This window comes from Saccostrea cucullata, unplaced genomic scaffold (genome assembly GCF_032062105.1).
Source record: "Saccostrea cucullata isolate Sc308-1 unplaced genomic scaffold, CSIRO_AGI_Scuc_v1 ctg15416, whole genome shotgun sequence".
Classification (NCBI taxonomy): domain Eukaryota; kingdom Metazoa; phylum Mollusca; class Bivalvia; order Ostreida; family Ostreidae; genus Saccostrea; species Saccostrea cuccullata.
In genome coordinates, this window is record NW_026929356.1 from 14997 (window position 1) to 25402 (window position 10406).

At 33.6% G+C, this 10406-nt stretch overlaps 1 long non-coding RNA gene across 1 annotated transcript; it reads left to right on the plus strand.

Moving 5' to 3' along the window:
• Positions 1-2099: 2099 nt before the first annotated feature.
• On the plus strand, positions 2100-2993 carry LOC134280597 (uncharacterized). The gene is made up of 3 exons (XR_009994934.1): positions 2100-2176; positions 2332-2428; positions 2576-2993. It is a non-coding gene; the product is annotated as an uncharacterized LOC134280597 (long non-coding RNA).
• Positions 2994-10406: the final 7413 nt, after the last annotated feature.

Consider the following 10406-nt stretch of genomic DNA (forward strand, 5'->3'; position numbering starts at 1 on the left):
TTTTCGACTTCTTCTCAAGAACCAATGGGCCAATTTTAATCAAACTTGGTACAAAGCATTCTTGGGTGAAGGGGAGTTTAATTGTAAAAATGAAGGGCCAAGTCCCCTTACAAGGGGAGATAATCAAGGTAAGACAAAAATGGAGTGGGGTCACTAAAAAATCTTCTTCTCAAGAACCACTGGGCCAGGAAAGCTGAAACTTACGTGGGAGCATCCTTAAGTGGTGTAGATAATAAATTGTTAGAATCATGACCCCCGGGGCTAGGGCGGGGCAACAATAGGGAATCCAAGTTTTACATAGGAATATATAGAACAAATCTTTAAAAATCTTTTTCTGAAGAACCACTGGGCCAGGAAAGCTGAAACGTATGTGGAAGCATCTTTGGGTAGTGTAGATATTAAATTGATAAAATCATGACCCCCGGGGGTAGGACGGGGCCATAATAGGGAATCCAAGTTTTACATAGGAATATATAGACTGAACAAATCTATAAAAAAAAATTCTTCTCAAGAACCACTGCGCCAGGAAAGCTCAAACTTATGACCCGTACGAAATTCAGAGGCGTATTACGCCTTGATGTTTTGCAAATCCTGGCGTACAAGAGACGTATTCTTAAAAATACGGTTCATTTTCAGGCGTACACGTATTTAAGTCAGAAATACGTTTCCTTTTTTCCAGGCGTAAAATCTAAATACGGGCGTACGTTTTACTGAGTCTCTTTGGCACAAGGAAATTAAAACTTAGAAAATTATTTTTGAAAATTCTGGTTTATTTTCAACTTAGCCAAAAAACTTAGTCAACTCATTCTCTTTTTTTAAAAGTATTGAGTCGCATAAGAAAAAATTTTATGATATTATATAACTTAAACAAAAAACCCAAAGTATTGCATGATTAAATACATTGCAATATTGTATTTAGTTTGTGGATAAAATATCAAAGCAATTAATTTTCATAAATTAAACTGATTTTTATAGAACTTTACTATGCCTTGGACCTGAACTTTTGTCATTCCCTTTTCTTTTTTTAAAATTGATATTTTTTTTTCTTAATAACACAAATGATTTTTTAACTATGATAACTGTAAAGTAAATAGTATATTCTTTGAACTTCATTTGTTTAGTCAGGCTATAAACATTAAACATACGTGTTATTACATCAATTAAATGTTTTTCTTATAGTGATTTATATTTAGTATATTCAGTAACTATTACATTACCATGTACTTTCACTTCCCTCAGCCTAACCTGCTGGGATTGTGCTAATAGCCGCGTTTCGAGTTATGCAGGAAAACCGTTTTTATTCTACTTTTATTCACGCCGATCACGTGATTTCACAAAAATGTTCCTCATGGTTACTTCCGGTTGTCATTGTTTACGTTGGAAACATACCGTTTGAAGCGAAAAAAGACGCTGGCTGGTACTCCTGTGCGGCTCCTGGCTGAACATCTGACGACTGAATACAGGGGAGATATGGGTACATGTCGTTAGGACAGTTTTTTTTCTTCCCCTCCAAAATAAAGGCACCGACAAAAAGAAAAAATGTCTTGACCTTAGAAGAAGGGGATTCGACTTCGAGCCTAAAAGAATGAAACGGGTCTGTTCCTTACACTTTGTGGACGGCAAACCCACTCCTGACCACCCATACCCAGAAGTATTTTAATATAACAACTTCAAATAAAGGAAAAAAGGTTTAAAATATAATTAATTTACCTCATAATGCCTATATTCCACAGATGCCAATTAAAAAAAATCAAACGTACACAAGCTTTGCAATTACTGTAAACCAACTTTTATTCGCGTGCGAGAAATTTTCGCGTGATTCGCGAGAGCCTCGTCATCGCGAATATTTCTCGCCGCGAAACCGTCTCTTTTTCTATTAAAAACCGTTCCAAAAAGGCTTGGTCGCGAAAATTAATCGTCGCGAACTACTTTACTCCCGGTAAATCGCGAAATAAAGTCGTCGCGAATAAAAGTTGGTTTACAGTAATATGTACAAAACTATTGCTATGAAAACACTGCTAAAATAAAGGTGAATTTCGTTTGTAGATTCGCCCTAATACCTCTATTCTAAAAAGAGAACAGGCTTTATTACATTTACACTATGAAGAACGATTCTGGTGTCTGCGGAGACGAGGATGGTTGCAGTGATTATGACTTGACACCAATAAATCATATAGTAAGTTGTTTTGAATTTCAATGTTCTGTATTTTAATTATTCTTACACTAAACATATCAATATATAATTATAAAAAATAATATAATATTCAGTACTGTCATGTATTGTAGACCATGTGTACTGGTGTAATGTTTTTGCTTCATTTCTTGTCTCAGGTTGATGTTGATGACATGAATCCCCAAGAATAAAAAGGCTGTTGTAAAAGACTGTGTGATTTCTGACATGGAAACATCTTCTCCCACCCATGGCCAGGTGCTTAAAAATGTTATTTTACATCTCATATTGATATTATGAATTCACATCATCAGTTAATTTCAGAATTACAAATGGCTATTATCAAACAGATGATTGTATTCACATTCTTAAAGTATCTTAGATACTGATGTTTGCTTTATATAGAAGATATTGCAAGAGATCATGATTATGGAGAGCATACTGGTATTCCACTCAGCAACACAGATGCATTAACTCTGACAGATTTCAGCATTACTGATATTAGACAATTGCAGCAAAAAGCAAAACAGTATAATGATCGAGATACACTCCTGAGAGATCAGCATATTGCTTACTTGAGGATTCATGTAGAGAGAGCTATTGGTAGATTGAAAACTTTTCGAATTTTGTCAAAAACTATGTCGCTAAATCTAAAACCTGAAGCAATTCAAATTCTTACTGTATGTGCATTTTTGTGCAAACTTCAAAAGCCGCTTGTAAAGAAATAATTATTATGAGGGAAAAATGCTTCAGATTTGTAAAATTTTTATTTTTAAAAGTCTCAAATAATTGTATTAAAACAACTAAACATACAATGTATATTATACAAAGGAGATGTATTTCATTTTTAATAAAAAAGATAAAATTATTGACTGAGAGCTAATTAAACATTCATCTTTTAAAATTAAATGTAGTTTATAAGAAATACTCTATGTACTATTAGTGCTATGTACATTGTATAATGATTTAATACTCTAACTATACATTGAAATAAAATTTATTGCCATTGCTCTTAAATGTCTAAGTTTCAGTGGGTATCTCAAAACAAGCATGCTTTATGTGTGGATATTACACAATGTTGACACAATGGATTGTGGTTGGGTATGATCAATCCTCAATCTATCTTGCTTATTTCACTTGGTACAGAGTTTTTCTTTGGCTTATCCCAGACACAAGCTATGTCTGTATGGGCCTCAGTGCTTCGGTCCCTGTGCCTTTCACAAAAAATTGGACAATGAGAAAATGAAGGCAACACAATGCTTACATGCTCCTTTATGTGCTGTAGTAAAAAAGAAGAAATTAGAAAATGTGTATATACATGTATAATTATGATTATGTTTTCAAAATTTATGATCCTAAAAACTTTCATGTACTCAAAAATCAAATTTTTTATTCAATAGCTTTAAAAACAAAATATGAAAATTTAGGATTTTGTCCTAACATATGAAGATAATAACCATTGATTGTCCTGCTTGTAATTTAATACACTTGAAGAACTCCACCGACACTTCTGCATGAGGTAAACTAAGACATCAAAAGATCCTACATCTGGTATCTGTGACAAATCCTTGTTCCTATAATAAAATATAAAAATAAACTCATTCAATCGTATAACTATTTCAACTTCCAATTCTATTTTCAATATAATTATGTAATTTATATAAATAAATGTTTTTAAATTAATTTATTTTTCTTTGTGCTGTCCATATGTTTCTCTAAATGTAAGATGAACTAAGTTGTGCTTATGAATTAATATGTGTTTTTTTTAATGATTTTACTAAACTGTGAATATTGGCCAGGGTAACTCAATCCATTTAATCAAATAATAATAAACTAATAAAAAGTTATTTTTTCGGCATTGAAAATTTAATAGGCAAGAAAATTATTTTAAAGTCTTAAACTTTTTTCTGATTTTAAGCAAATAGGTCAAAGTTATCTTGAATATTTAGAAAAGAACATCAAAAGTGGGGGTATATGATGTACATTTTCAGATATTACCAAAAAAAAGTGAATTTTACGTTAAAATTGGCTCATTTTTTTCCCGGATTTTCAGAATATATTTACAATATTTATCACACTTTGCTGATTAAATTCATAAGAAATAATTTAATAGATGTTTCAGAACCAGCATAACATATTTCACTGCAAAAAACAGCTTTAGGTGCAACCAGCATGGAGAAATAGGTTTCCAAAATTAACAGTACTGTTATAGCTCAAATGGAAAAAACTGACCATTTTCGTCTATAAAACCTTCCGCTACAAAATATAGTCCCTAGCTTAATTCTACTTGAATGTAATTTAATCGCGTTTTTTTCATTGAATATAGCATACTTTGCATTGAAGAATGCAGTTTTATTGTTAAAACCTAAAAATTATGCTAAATTTTATGAATAAAGGACCTGCGCAAAATACGCTCAAAATATCAGGATCGAACGTCCTTAAAACATGAACCAAATTTAATCATTTGAAAGTTGTTTCATGATGCTCAGGTGACCTATAAGGACCATGGGCCTCTTGTTTCTTATTTCATCTAATATTTGGGTATTTTTAATGTAAAATCTATACAATTTTCAAACATCTCAGATATATTGTAATATTGTAAAGTTTGCATAAAAATGTTCATATATATTTTGGATTCTAAAAACATGCAGCAACACTTGGAAGGCTTAAGGTAAGTCACTCGTCAGCTTTTTAGAAAAGTTCACGCAGAAGCTTTTACTTCAAAACTACTTATTAAAATTCAATTTTTATAACATATTTGAATTCAACAATGTAAATTTTTTAACATTCAATGAAAAAACTGCTCAAAAATCTACAAAGAAAGCAAGATCTATGAGGGACTATTTCTTTTGGTGGAAGGATATTTAGCAGAAAATTCTGCAAATCTGCACATTTATAAAATTTAATGTAATGGAAATTTAGCCTCACATACTTTTACTCGGAGAATATTTTCCGTTTTGATATTGCTAAAAATATTTAATATAGGTCTTAATTTATATTTTTAGACTAAGTTTTATACCTTCCCTCAACAAACTTTTCCAAAAAATAAAAATATATTAAAGAAGTCAAGGTCAAATTTACACAATTTTTTGCCTGAAAATCACATATTTTGACAAATATATCAAAATTAGCATCACTGACCCCACCTTTTTCTTTCATTATTTTAAACTACTCGATACTTGTGACTGATCAGCACTCAAGTCGTAAAAAGTTTGATATAAGAAAAAATTTTATTGCCTATTAAATTTTTCAAGACCCCAGATATGTTATTTTTTAGTGCAAAAAGGTCACTCAATAATTTACGCGCATTAATTTGCAAGATTTGTTTAATGATAAATATTATTCAAACTATTTTACGTAAAATAAGATTACATTTATTGCCATGCTTACATCTAATCAAATATAATAAGGGTTAAAGTAATTAACCAAAGAGATGAAATTTAAGTGTAAAAAGGTCAACTTAAGTGTACCGTAGATCAGTAGGATGCACACTGACCCCCTATTTTCATTGCGATTTTGAGTTACACTTTATGAGTACTTATCCAAAATATACTTCTCAAAAAATCCTTGATATAAGAAATTTCAGGAGTGACTTACCTTAAAAGTACACTTTTATGACAAAATATTGGCATCTCTTAGTCATTTTGTCAAGGGTCATATCATGAATATTTAAATGCTGCAATTCATTGGAAGCTGCTTATAGTGTAGCAGTTAGCTTGTTGGCTGTGAAGTGTAGCGTAGCGGCTAGCTTGTTAGCTGTGTAGCGTAGCGGCTAGCGTGTAATCTGTGTAGTGTAGCGGTTAGCGTGTCAGCTGTGTAGTGTCCTAACTAGCGTGTTAGCTGTGTAGTGTCCTGACTAGCGTGTTAGCTGTGTAGTGTAGTGGCTAGCGTGTTAACTGTGTAATGTACTGGCTAGAGCGTTAGCTGTGTAGTGTCCTGGCTAGCGTGTTAGCTGTGTTATGTAGCTGCTAGAGTGTTAGCTGCGTAGTGTAGCGGCTAGCGTGTAAGCTGTGTAGCGTAGCGGCTAGCGTGTTAGCTGTGTAATGTAGCGGCTAGCGTGTTAGCTGTGTAGTGTAGCGGCTAGCGTGTTAGCTGTGTAGTGTACTGGCTAGGGTGTAAGCTGTGTAGTGTAGCGGCTAGCGTGTAAGCTGTGTAATGAAGCGGGTAGCATGTTAGCTGTGTAGTGTGGTGGCTAGCGTGTTAGCTGTGTAGTGTAGTGGCTAGCGTGTTAGCTGTGTAGTGTACCGGCAAGCGTGTTAGTCACAAAACACTAAACAACATGTTACTCCTGCTTTTATATTGCTAGGATTCATATCTCACGAAACACTATTGTTATTTCGTTTTTAAATCCTAGATATTTAATTCTGAGAAAAAATGTTTCTAATTAATTCATCAGTTTCAATAATGAGAACTTAACATTAAATTCATGGTTCACAAATTTAAATTGTTTTTTTTTTAATTCATGTATCTGAAATCTTAGGCATTATGCTTATATTGTTATTTCATCTTCTTTAACTGAAACAACTAAAATTTTATTTTAAGTCAAGAAATAATTGTAATTTGAATCAAGAAAAATTGTATTTTTACTAATAAGAATTTTATTTTAACTAATAAATATTGTACACTGTATTTTAACTAACAAAAATGCATTTTAGTTCGTACAAATTGTACTTGAACTAAAAGAAAATGTATTTTGATTCTTATTTTTTTTATTTTACAAAACTTGCATTTAGAGTTATTAAAAAATTGTTTTAATTTAGAAAAAAAATATTTTGTTTGTTTATTGTTCGGCGTAAATCTCGGGAATTTTAGAGACGCCATCAGTTGTCAATGGATGAGATGTACTTTTTAGCTCAACTGGTCAGAGACCAGAAGAGCTTATACGATAGTAATGTGTCTGGCGTCCATCCGTCTGTCTGTCTGTCTGTCCGTCTGTCTGTAAACAGTTTTTCAAAACGCTACTCCTCCTACAATTTTAGTCTGATTTCAATTTTACTTGGCACACAAGTAGACTACACTAAGATACATAGAATAGTGCATCAGTTTTTAATTTGGATGAACGGTATTGCCGTGGTTACTAGAAATAGAATTTTCTGTGAAATTCCTTAAAAACGCTACTCCTTCTACAGTTTTGGTCTGATTTCAATATAACTTGGCACACAAGTAGACAACATTAAGATACATAGAATAGTGCATCGGTTTTTGATTTCGACGAACGGTTTTACCATGTGAAATTCCTTTAAAACGCTACTCCTTCTACAGTTTTAGTTTGATGTCAAAATGAGTTGGCACACAAGTAGACTACACAAAGATACATAAAATAGTGCAATGGTTTTGATAAGTACAAACCAGTAGAGCTACAGTCTCGACAGAGACTTCTGGTTTATATACTCAGCAGTAAGGACCATTGACCATTGTCGGCGTTAGCGTCGGCGCCCCGATTCAAGTTTTAGGAGCAGGTCCATTCTCCTAGTAACTATAAGCCCTTCCTGGACCAAATTTGCGTGAATGATGCATCAAGGGATGGACACTTCCAGACTTGCTTCGGATGCTGAATCTGGCCTATATTTTTCAGATGAGTGTCCAGGTTAAAGTTTTTGGAGCAGGTCAATTTCCAATAACTATAAGCCCCACGTGAACCAAACTTGCATGGATGATGCATCTAGGGATGGGCACTACCAGAGTCGCAATGGATGCTGGATCTGACCTATATTTCTAGATGAGTAAACAGGGTAATGTTTTTGGTGCAGGTCTCACTTCCAATTACCTAAGAGCACTTGATTACCTCAGTCTGTTTTTTCGTGTTAGGAACTACTGTGACACGGGACCTCGGTGTTTACTGTTTCATTCGAATTGGAAGCAACAATCTCCACGTCCCACAGTGGGATTCGAACCCGCGACGTAAGGATCAATTCATAATCATAGTGTTTCAATTTTCGTGAATAATAGACATTCAGGATCACATTAATCTTTCTGTCTGGAAACATCAGTTATATAATTTAAACCTGTGTTTATTCAGTCTAATTTGTAACATTGACAAAAAACAAATCAAGCATCCGTCAAACAGTTAATTGCATATTCTCAAAAGTAAAATATATTATGCAACAATATACCTTCTTCAGCTGCATACGGTGGATTATATATCTCTCAACCGATTCGATACACAAGGGCATGTGCAATTTCTAAAACGAGGTAAATTATTTACAAAAGAGTTGATGAAACAAGATCAGCAGTCTGATTTTAAAGTCAGCATTTTGTAAGTTCTACGGTCGACACAATGACCTTGTCAGCAAATACAATTTATCATTGAGTCAACGCTGACTAACGTTTTTCATAATGATTGCTAGACCATTATTAATACACGATATTTACGACGGATCTTCCCGTTATTTCCCGATCATGACAAGGAGGACATGACGGGTGTGACCGGTCGGAAGGGAGGTGCTCGCTCCTCCATGGCAACTGATCCAATCATTGATGTTTTAGAGCTCATTGTTTGCTCTGCTCCCATTTTGTATAATTGTTTAATAGACTTAGAGCTTGAATTCTGTTTTCTCCATAAATTGCATTACCAGAGAAATACGGGCAAATCAGGGGTTTTGTTACAAATGATTAGAAGAACACAAAATTTATCATCCATATTTATGGATGATAAAGAAAATTTTGCTACAAAAGTAAGGGAAGCTTTTGATTTAAAAGTTTAAATTATCACGTTTTTCCTAAAGCTTTGTTAGGTTTACAATAAAGTCTTGTTTAGTAAAATATCTTCGTATGAAACAAATGAGTCGGACTCTCTACTTCTTGTCATTTACAAGCTTGTGAAGAAAGTATGCTTGCAATGAATGTAAAAATAATTCTTGTTTGCGAAAATGTGTGTGATCTATATATGGAGATAACGAACAGTACTTTGGCTCAAAATTCCAATAATCAAAACAAAAGAGGATCAGAGCAAACACTGACGTCCTTAACATCACAGCTTGGATGGGAAGCCATCGAGGAGAGAGCATCCCCTGCCGACAAGACCCCCCCTCCACTCCCCATGTGTTTCTTGTTAAGATTGGGATATTATAGGAAAAAGTAAGTAAATAATGTATATTTGTTTGTAATTTGCCTAATATCAGTGATATGCATCTTATCATTTGAATAACCAACCAAAATTAAAAATCCAACGTGTGAACATTGTAATGATTGTATTGAAGATGCCTATCATTACTTTATTGTTTGTCCAAAATATACAATTCCAAGAAATGTACCTTTTCAATCAACACATAATATTATAAACTGTGACAATATCCCTTAATGTGATTTATTATTAAATGGTAGTTCTAACCATGGACTTGACATTAATATGTACTGAACAAAATAAGTTTAGCAATTGCTTTTCCCTATGAATGATTCAAAAATATTTTTCTTTATTGTTTTATTATGCTTCTTCTTAAGATCAATAGAGATAAAGATAACAAATGACAGAGTTTTTTTTTTAAATTTGACACGCAGAAACCGCTTTATCCAACGCTGTGACAATTCAATAAAACAAAAGGCTACGCTCGAACGCAGATGATCCGGGAACAATTTTTCACTAGAAAAACATTCTGAGCATGCTTGTAAAAGAAAACCGGTGAAAAATTGCAAAAACGTCTAATGGCAAAAAAACCAGGACTTTCCGAAAATAACGTTAAAGGACTATAGGGATGCTTACAATTGGTTACTCACAAAACGATGTCACTGAACACTATTGCTTGCATCAGTCCACAAAATATCGACTTTCGAACTGATTCCGAACGACTGAACACGTAATCAATCGCCAGCGCTTAGGACGTCCACGAAAAGCGACGGTTAGCAATGATCGTTTAACTGTTACAACGTCGAGACGTTACAGTTTTATGGCTGCTCCTTAAGTTGCAGAAGAGATATGCCGTGTAACTAGAGTGAGGTTATGCGGGCAATTTGTAGGAAATAGGCTACGTTCAGCCATTGTTCGAGCTCAAAGACCTCTCGAAGCACTATCACTTACTTCAAGGTCATCAACAATCACGCATCGCAGGGACAAACACAAATCGTCTTGGATTCAACGAAAACATTGCCTTTTCTGTGTTATACGAAGAAAATTTAACATTTCAGTTACATTATAAATTATGGGTCTACTTTTTTCTACTTGATATACTAAATATCTTTAATTGCTAAACTTATTTTGCTCAGTATACAAATATTTGAACTTGTACATACATTTATCATG